The following is a 10,233-nucleotide window of genomic DNA, read 5'->3' on the forward strand; positions in this document are numbered from 1 at the left end:
CTGTTCCTCATTATTTGCAGAAGGTCATTTAAATTCTCTGGGTCTCAGTTTCCTGAGTTGCAAAGGGGAGCCAACAATGCCTGCCCTACATCTTTGATAGGGTTTTGTTGTTGTTGTTGTTCCCCTGACACAATACACTATTACACAAAATAATACACAAAATAGCCACTATTTTTCTTTTTCTTTTTTTTGCAACAGAGTGTCACTCTGTCACCCAGTTTGGTGACAGTGGCCCAGTCATCTCCCTGTAACCTCAAACTCTTGGGCTCAAGGGCTCCTGCCTTAACCTCCCCAGTAGCTGGGACTATAGGCATATACCAGCATGCTTGGCTCATTTTTAAAAATATTTTTGTAGTGATTGGAGGAGGGGGGGTGGTCTCCAACTCCTGGCCTCAAACTCCTCAGCCTCCCAAACTGCTGAGATTATAGGCATGAACCATGGGCGACTATTTTCTGAGTGTTTGCAAGGTCCCAGGACCTGGGCTGGATCCTGTGGGGTTGGGGGTAAAGAATAAACACAGAACCTTCCCTCCTATGCTCCCCAGACTTCCTGACTAATCATTATCATGGTGGTTTTCTCAATTGATCTCCCTCACTTGCCTTTGACCATGAAGGATAGGGTCCAGGTCTTATTCATTGTTTACTGTTGCATCCCCAGCACCTCCCATAGTGTCTGTACATTGTAGACATTTGAGAAACATTATTTGGAAGAAGGAAAGGAGATGCCTTGTCTTATATTAACAGAAAATGATTTGAATGTATTAGTCTTGCCTCATTTGCACCACAAACTCTTTGAAAACAAGGAGCGTGTCTGACATTCCTTCTGGTATTTACTACAGTACTCAGCAATTCTGAGCTCCTCTTTCAAAGAGGAAGACTCTTTGGTAGGTGTTGAGGGCACAGCACAGAACAACACAGCCACACATCCTGCCTCATGGGAGTTACATTGGAAAGGAGAGTCAGATCTTAATGAATCATCAAACCAACAAATACTCAACCACAAATTGTGAATAGTACTGCAGTAAACACTGCAAACTGCCAAACACCATCACTCCCACTTCTTTCTTTTGCTAATAGAACCCTGATTTGATTTGTGAGGTCATATCTCCAGTATCAAATGATTCATCACGATTTAATTGACTTGGACTAAGCAGTCATGATATTGCTGTTTCTCTTTGCTAGCCATTGGTCTGGATGGACATGTGACCCAGCCTGGCCAATTAGACAGTAATGGCGGCACCGGGTAGGGGGAGCATTCTGCTAAGTGGCTTCTGGGGAATATTTCCCTCCTTGATAAAAGAGAAAAGCACCTTTGCCTCCCAGTCCTTCTAGCTTGGATGTGTCATGTGATAATGTGATATTTGCTGCTGTGGCAGCCATCTTGCGATGCTAAGGGGACACATCTCCCAGGCACAGTGGGCAAATTGAAGGTATCTGGGCTCTTGATAGTGTCTGTTGGAGTCTCTAAAGAAGCTTAAAGAGTAGCTTCTCTCCCTTCTGAGTTCTGAGGAAATTGAGAACTCAGGCTTCCAGGTCATAGGTAGATTCAAAGATTTTCTTTCTTGGCCAGGTGTGGTGACTCACACCTGTAATCCTAGCATGTTGGGAGGCTGAGGTGGGTGGCTCACTTGAGGTCAGGGTTTCGACATCAGCCTGGCCAGTGTGGCAAAACCCTGTCTCTACTAAAAATACAAAACTTAGCCAGGCATGATGGCACATGCCTGTAATCCCAGCTACTCGGGAGGCTGAGCCAGGAGAATCACTTGAGCCCAGGAGGCAGAGGTTGCAGTGAGCCGAGATCACACCACTGCACTCCACCCTGGGTGACAGAGTGAGACTCTGTCTCAAAAAAAAGATTTTCTGATTGGCGATTGGTTGAAGAGTTAAGTTATTGTCTAAAGACCTAGAATCAATAGAAAGGAATGTCTGGGTTAATATAGAGGTTGTGGAAACCAAGGTTCCCATTGTGCAAAGGAAGCCTTTGGGTAGCAGGCTTCAGAGAGAATAGATTGTAAACATTTCTTATCGAGTTGATTTTCTCCTGGATCAGGAGAAAGGCCTATAGCAGGAAGGGAATTCTCTTCACAATGTAGATTTTCCCCCAGGAGACAGACTTGCAGGACCGTGTCAAGATATGGCAAAGAAGCATAATTTGGGGTAAAATACTTTGATTTCCTTCAGGGGCTGCTGTCTGTTGGGTGATGCTATCCTAGAGTGAGGTTGGAATTTGGTATCTTATTGCTACAAAGAGTCTGCTTTGTCATTCTTAAGATCTGTTTTAGTGTTAATGCTGCACAGCTGGTCCTGAATTCTGAAAGGGAGAAGGGTATAATGACGCATGTCTGACCCCCCTTCCCATCATGGCCCGGACTAGTTTTTCATGTTAACTTTGGAATGGCCTTGGGTGAGAGGAGGGGTCCATTCAGATAGTTGGGGAGCTTAGAATACCGTTTTTATTTACAAGACCAAGCACATATTCTCTGAGTCTGAATTAACATGCATTGTGCCAACTTCTGTTCCTGCAAAGAATGAGCCATCCACCAGCTTTTTCTTTTCTGAACCATTGCCTCTGTGACAGGATGAAGCTCTCAGAATCGTAAGGAATGCTTGAGAGTACAGACATTTAGACACTGGAGGCTGAGTTCTGTAGCTGGCATCTCATGGGGATATTTGGGTCTCCATAGCTCTCTCCTTCAAATAATAACTGTTCCTCCCATCTCTTAGGGAGCCACTCCTTGGTGGAAGCTACAGGTCCTGTTCTGTCCTCTGGTCTCTCAGTTGCCACTGTCACAGAAGATAGACCAATAAGAGGGCCAAATTCTCTGGTCTTATTGTTTGGTTCAATGATAGGCATGTGACCTCAGCTGAACCAATCATCGTTCAGCTCTTCTTTCTTTCTGGGCACAGAGTTGGATGGCCCAGGGGTTGCAGGTATCAGCTACTCTGCCAGAGGGAGAATAGAGCTCACACAAAGAAATAGCAGAACAAGAGACAGGGAGTCATAACAGCATTTGAGACCTGCTGTGGCAGAAGTTTTAGAGGCCAGCCCATCTATCTCCTTGATTATGCAGAGCTAAAAATTCTATGTCACTCCACTCTCAACATCTTTTAATTTTTTTTTCTTATACTAGTTTGATTTGGATTTCTGTTTCTCAAAGGGAAAAATTCCTGACCAATACAGATTAAGTCACAACGCTGTATCTATAGCAGTATGGGATATTAGGACAGAAAGGGATAGTTTTGTTCACTTACTCATGTGATCACTCAACAAATATCTACCTGTCTACTGTTGCAAGACAGTCTAATAGTAGTTGAGGCTGTAGCTTAGGAGTCAGAACTTTGGGTTCAAATCCTGACTTCATCTCTCTGTGACACTGGGCAAGTAAACTGGCTGAGCCCTAATATCCTCATATCTTCATATCTTCAAATAGAGGTTAAAAGTATCTATATCAGGTTGTTGTGCAATTTAAATAACCTATTTAAACATGTTCAGCATTAAGCCTAGCATTTTCTAGGTTCTTATAGAATAACAGTTCTAAATGTAGATAACATGTCCTGCAGAAAAAGCAGGGAATTTCCCAAGGTCACGCAGCTATCCAAGGACTTGATTTATCCCTGTTTTACTCAGGGATAAATCAACTCAGACTTACCAAATTCCCTTAAAGAACCAAATAATATAGATCTAGTTCACCATCCATTACTTTTAAGGGGTTGTCATTAACTTAAACTTAGTCAAGTAAAAGGTGAGGTTAAGAAGGCTTCTGAACCCTCCAATACCCTGATATCAATCAGTTTGTATCAGCATACACTGATGCAAACTCCAAATTGCAGTAGTTTAAGCACATAGGGATTTATTTTTCTCACATAATCAAATATAGGAGAAAGGCAGTTCAGGTCTGAATTGCTCCATAATTCAGTTCAGACTCTGCAATGCCATCAAGGATCCCAGATCCTCCTGTCTGTCTTCTGTGTCATCCATGCATTGTGGCTTTTGTCCTCATGGTCACACCATGGCTGCTGCACCTCAAGGCATCACTTCTGCATTCTAGCCAGGGCAAAGAAGAAGGAAGCAGGAAGAAGTGGTACCTATATAAGAAAAATAAAAGCTTTCCCAATAAAAGCTTGCCCGTCCAGTGTCCAAATATAGCCACAGGAAGTCTAGGGAAGTGACTATTTTCTTCTGGGTACATTACCCCCCTAAAGAAAACCAGGCTTCTTTAGAAAGGAAGACAGAGAATAAATGTTAAGTAGAAAACTTGCAGTGTTCACTCTATTCCTATCTTCCACTTGGCAGCTAGGTCCACCTAAGCCCCAAAGGACCTCACCTTTTATATCCTATCAAACTCTTAGTTACAGACAGATAGGAATTAATTACATTGTTTATTCATTTTTTTATTCAGCACATTGTCAGATACTAAGTTAAGCAGTGTGACGTGACAAATAACAAGAGATGGTTCTTGCATCAAAGGAGCTCTCAGGCTAATGGAGAAGATAAATAAAAACAAACGATTACAATATAAATATGATAAATAGGGTATTAGAGGTAGGTTCACAGAGCAACTGGAGCACACTCCAGGGAGTGGCGTCTGACTCTGTCTATACAGGCAAGTAAGGGGAAGCTTCACCTTTGGCCTGGGCCTTGAAAAGTAAGTGAGCATGTTAGTTAGGATAGGTTGTGCTTTGCTATGGTAACAAGTAAATCTCCAAATCTCAGAGGACTAACAGTAAAATTGTATTTTATACTCATACAAAGTTGAATGCAGACACAAATTATCAGGAGGCTCTCCTGGCTACCTCTACACTAACTGGTGACTTGAGGGATGCAGGCTCTTCCAACTAGGGGCTCCACTGTCACCTGGGGGCCTTGGAGTCCTCTCCAGATACTCTAAATCCAGCTGGCCATTGAGTGAAGAGAGACTGTGTGAGGAGGATTGTGAACCCCAAACTGAATGACATTACCTCAAGTGTCACGTGCCAATTCTGCTCACATTCTATTAGTAGGTGCTGGTTACATGGTCCCACCTACATGCAATGGATGCTGGGAAGTGTGATCCCTGATTGAGCAACAACTCTGCAATATGGAAGGGTTATACTGCTTTTGTTGACCAGCTAGCCACCTCTGCTACTGTAGAGTTTGGTAGGCAGAGAAGGGAGATAAAAGGCATTATTTGAGAAAGAGGGGCTTATGCAAAATCTTGGAAGTATAGTTAAATTAGAGACACCCACAGTAAGTTTCTGTGACTGAGTTTCAGGTTACGAGGAAGGTAGGAGTAGTGTGTAAGGAAGAGACTGAGAAAGTAGATATAATGGGGAAGGTCCTTGAAGGAGCTGTAACTACATGCTAAGAATTTGGCCCTGTCTTATAGACAGTGGGGAGACATTAGAGGTCTTTGGTATGTGAGCAGGACTTTGGTGGCTACTTGAAGGATGAATTAGAGGATGCGGAGAACATAGGCAGGGGCCACATTTGAGAGACAAAAGCAAAAGCCCAAGTGAGAAATGATGAAAGTCAGACCTATGCCAATGGCTGGGAAGTGGAGAGGAGAAAGCTTTGGGAAACACTGTGTAATAGAGTTGCTTGGACATACCCACAATGGAACAAGGAAAAGGGAAGCTCCAATTTAGCACAGGGTGCACCACTCAAATACTCTTCTGTTCTGTGCTCCCATCTTATTTCCTACTATGGTGATCTACATAGGGTCTAAAGGAGAACAAATAACTCCTTTCTCTCTCTTGTCAATTTGGAACATATCCCTGCAGCCTGGGCATCACCCTGTCCCCTGTCCTCAGAGTGAGCTACCCTATCCCAGTGCTCTTTTTGCTCCATAATTCAATAACAACACAAAACATCATGGGGCAGTGATATGGTTTGGCTGTGTCCCACTCAAAATCTCATCTTGAATTGTAATCCTCCTAATCCCTACTTGTCTTGTCAAGGACAAGACCAGGTGGAGGTGATTGGATCATGGGGGAGGTTTCCTCCCATGCTGTTCTCATGATCATGAGTAAGACTCATAAGATCTGATGGTTTTATAAGCATCTGGCATTTCCCCTACTTGCACTCACTCCATCCTGTCACCCTGCAAAGAGGGTGCCTTCTTCTTTTCCTGCTTCTCCTTTGCCTTCCACCATCATTGTAAGCTTCCTGAGTCCTTCACAGCAATGTGGAACTGTGAGTCAATTAAACCTCTTTTCTTTATAAATTACCCAGTCTCACGTATTTCTTCATAAGTGTGAAAATGGACTAATACAGTAAATTGTTACCGAGCTAATTAGGCACTGCTATAAGAATACACACAAATGTGGAAGCAACTTTGTAATTGGGCAACAGGCAGAGGTTGGAACAGTTTGGAGGGCTCAAAGGAAGACAGGAAAATGTGAGAAAGTTTGGAACTTTCCAGAGACTTGGAGGGCTCAGAAAACAGGAAGATGTGGGAAAGTCTTGAACTTCCTAGAGACTGTTAAATGGCTTTGACTAAGATGCTGATAGTGATATGGACTGTGAAGTCCAGGCTGAGGTGGTCTCAGATAGAGATGAGGAACTTGTTGGGAACTGGAGTAAAGGTCACTCTTGCTATGCATTAACAAAGAGACTGGCAACATTTTGCCCCTGCCCTAGAGACCTGTGGGACTTTGAACTTGAGAGAGATGATTTAAGGTATCTGGCAGAAGAAATTTCTAAGCAGCAAAGCATTAAAGAGGAAGCAGAGCATAAAAGTTTGGAAAATTTGCAGCCTAACAATGCAATAGAAAAGAAAAACCCATTTTCTAGGGAGAAATTCAAGTCGGCCTCGAGAAGAGAGCTACCATCCTCCAGACCCCAGAATGGTAGATCCACTGACAGCTTGTTCCATGCACCTGGAAAAGCCTCAGACACTCACCACCAGTCTGGGAAAGCAGCCAAGAGGGGGGCTATACCCTGCAAAGCCACAGAGGTGAAGCAGCTCAAGGCCTTGGGAGCCCAGCTATTGTATCACTGTGACCTGGATGTGAGACTGGAGTCAAAGGAGATCATTTTGGAACTTTAAGGTTTAATGACTGCCCTGTTGGATTTCAGACTTTCATGGGGCCTGTAGCCCCCTTTTTTTGGCCAATTTCTCCCATTTGGAATGAGCGCATTTACCCAATGCCTGTACCTCCATTGTATCTAGGAAGTAACTAACTTGCCGTTGATTTTACGGATTCATAGGTGGAAGAGACTTACTTTGTCTCAGATGAGACTTTGGACTTGGACTTTTGGGTTAATACTGGAATGAGTTAAGATTTTGGGGGACTGTTGGAAAAGCATGATTGTGTTTTAAAATGTGAGGACATGAGATTTTGGAGGGACCATGGGTGGGATGATATGGTTTGGCTGTGTCGCCACCCAAAATCTCATCTTGAATTGTAATCCTCATAATCCCCATGTATCAAGGGAGGGCCCAGGTGGAGGTAATTGGATCAGGAGGGCAGTTTCCCCCCATGCTGTTCTCATGATAGTGAGTGAGTCTCATGAGATCTCATGATAGTGAGTGAGTCTCATGATTTTGCATACCATAGACGTTAAAAATGAAGGTAACAGAATTGCCGGGCGTGGTGGCTCATGCCTGTAATCCGAGCACTTTGGGAGGCTGAGGAGGGCAGGTCACTTGAGGTCACGAGTTCGAAATCAGCCTGGCCAACAAGGTGAAACCCCGTCTCTGTTAAAAATACAAAAATTAGCTGGGTGTGGTGGTGTATGCCTGTGATCCCAGCCACTTGGGAGGATGAGACACGAGAATCACTTGAACCCAGGAGGCAGAGGTTGCGGTAAGCTGAGATTGCACCACTGCACTCCAGCCTGGGTGACAGAGCAAGAGTCTATCTCAAATAAATAAATAAATAAATGTAACAAAATAAACAGATAAATAATAAAATAAATACATAAAAATTGAATTGAAGAATACATAGTCACTTAGGATCTGACATTTAGCTCTGGTACAGCACAAATGACAACCCTAAACATTCACTCTATTATCAACACATTAAGACTCCAGAGAGATGCTTCTCTACATTTTCTTACAAAAGGTGACTGTGTTCAAATGCCATGAGGGTTTGTAAGCTGTTGTGGCAGGTGATGTCAGAGACGGACAGAGATGAAGTGTGGAAAGAACAGAAAGGATGGAAGTGTTTAGGTAGGAAAAAAGAAAAATGAAATAATTTATCAAATCTTTCCTCTCAGAAAATAATGCAATACATTCTTATATAATGAAGTTTTGTTTCCTAATAGTGTCAAATGTCTGGTTGCTGCCTCTCTTCTTGCTCCAATTTGGAGTTACAGGAATACTCACGATTCAAAGTGGTCCTCACAATAGCTGCATGTGGAGGGTGAGGGACATTTTACATTAATTCGTATTACTCTTACAATTGCATGAAATTTATGAAGTGAGATGCCAGTTATTTCCACTGGCAGCTGTGTAGATATTGAACAAATAAAATTTAATTAGAATTTCTTTCTCTCTCCCTCCCTCCCTTCCTTCCTCCCTCCCTCCCTCCCTCCCTCTTTCTTTCTTTCTTTCTTTGACAGAGTCTCATTCTGTCACTTAGGCTGGAGTACAGTAGTGTGATCTCAGCTGACTGCAACCTCTACCTCCCGGGTTCAAGTAATTCTCCTGCCTCAGCTTCCTGAGTAGCTGGGACTATAGGTGCATGCCACCGTGCCCGGCTGTTTTCTTTCTTTTTTTTTTTTTTTCGTAATTTTAGTAGAGATGGGGTTTCACCATGTTGGTCCGGCTGGTCTGGAACTCCTGGCCTCTTGTGATCCACCTGCCTTGGCCTCCCGAAGTGCAGGGGTTACAAGTGTGAGCTACTGCACCCAGCTTAATTAGAATTTCAAAACCTTAAATAACAATTTCAGCCATTTAGACTATTAAACAATGTTGATTTAAGTTTTGATATCATTAACATTAATTTGTATTCTGTCTTTGAATTTCGATAGGTACTTCTGATATTTTAGAAGAAAGAGCTGTTTTAAACATGTAAAATATTTCTAATTTTTGTTTTGTACATTGTACTAGCTTTCTACTGTATAACAAATTACCACTGATTGTGCAGTTTAACATAACACATTCATTATCTCACAGCTTCTGTGGGTCAAGCAAGAGTCTGAGTCTTAGGCAGGTCTTCCACTCAGGGTCTTACAAGGCTGCAATCAAGCTTTCAGCAGGAGTTGCATCCTCATCTGGAGTTTGGGGTTCTCTTCTAAGTTCATGTGGTTGTTGGCAGAATTTAGTTCTTTGTGGTTGTAGAACTGAGGTCCTCAGCTCCTGAGACCACCTGTAGTTCCCTACCATGTAGCCCTCTCCATTAGTACTTCACAGCATAGCAGCTTGCTTCTTCAAGGATACAGGAAAATCTTTCTCTTTAGTCTGCTAAGGAGTCTCATATAATGTAATCTAATCAAGAAAGTGATGTTCTGTTACCTTTGCCATATGCTATTGGTGAGAAGCAATAATAGGTCCAATAACAATAAATAAGTCCTGCCCAAACTCAAGGGGAGGGGTGGACTAAGATAAAAATCACCGGGGTCATTTTAGGGTCTGGATTCCATACTCACATAAATCTTTTTAAAAAGCAAGATTTAAATACTGCTATGTTCATAAATTTTCTTCATGGAAAATGCAAACAGGCAAAAAGAAGAAAAAGAAAATTCATAATCCCATTCATCAGATAGAATTGGTTAATATTTTGGTGTACGTTTGCTTCTAGACTTTTCCCTCAAGTATTGGTATATTGACCCATTACTTTTAAAAAAGCAAATATAAGATCCTGCAAGTATTTCATATCTATTTCCAACATTTAATAATACCCCATGACTATTTCTCATGTCAATACATTTATATGATTTTATATATCCCATGTAAGGATATGCCGTAATTTATCTACTCAATCCTACATTCTTGAACATTTAGTATTTTTCCTTCTTTGGTGTGTGATATTTTAGACAATACCAAGATGAACATCTTAATTGCTGAAACTCTGGACACATTTTAAACTTTTCCTTCAAGTTAAGTCTTAAAAGAACAACTGTTAGGTTAATGAATACCTTAGGTTAATGGTATCTAAAAGTGTATCTTTTTAAAGGTTTCTGGCATATATTGTCACATTGTCTTCCATACACTAATCTTCTCTTTCCTTCTTTCCTTCTTTCCTTCCTTCCTTCCTTCTTTCCTTCTTTCCTTCTTTCCTCCTCTCTCTCTCTCTCTCTCTCTCTTT

The sequence above is a fragment of the Trachypithecus francoisi genome, unplaced genomic scaffold (assembly GCF_009764315.1).
Source record: "Trachypithecus francoisi isolate TF-2019V2 unplaced genomic scaffold, Tfra_2.0 Lachesis_group11, whole genome shotgun sequence".
Lineage (NCBI taxonomy): Eukaryota > Metazoa > Chordata > Mammalia > Primates > Cercopithecidae > Trachypithecus > Trachypithecus francoisi.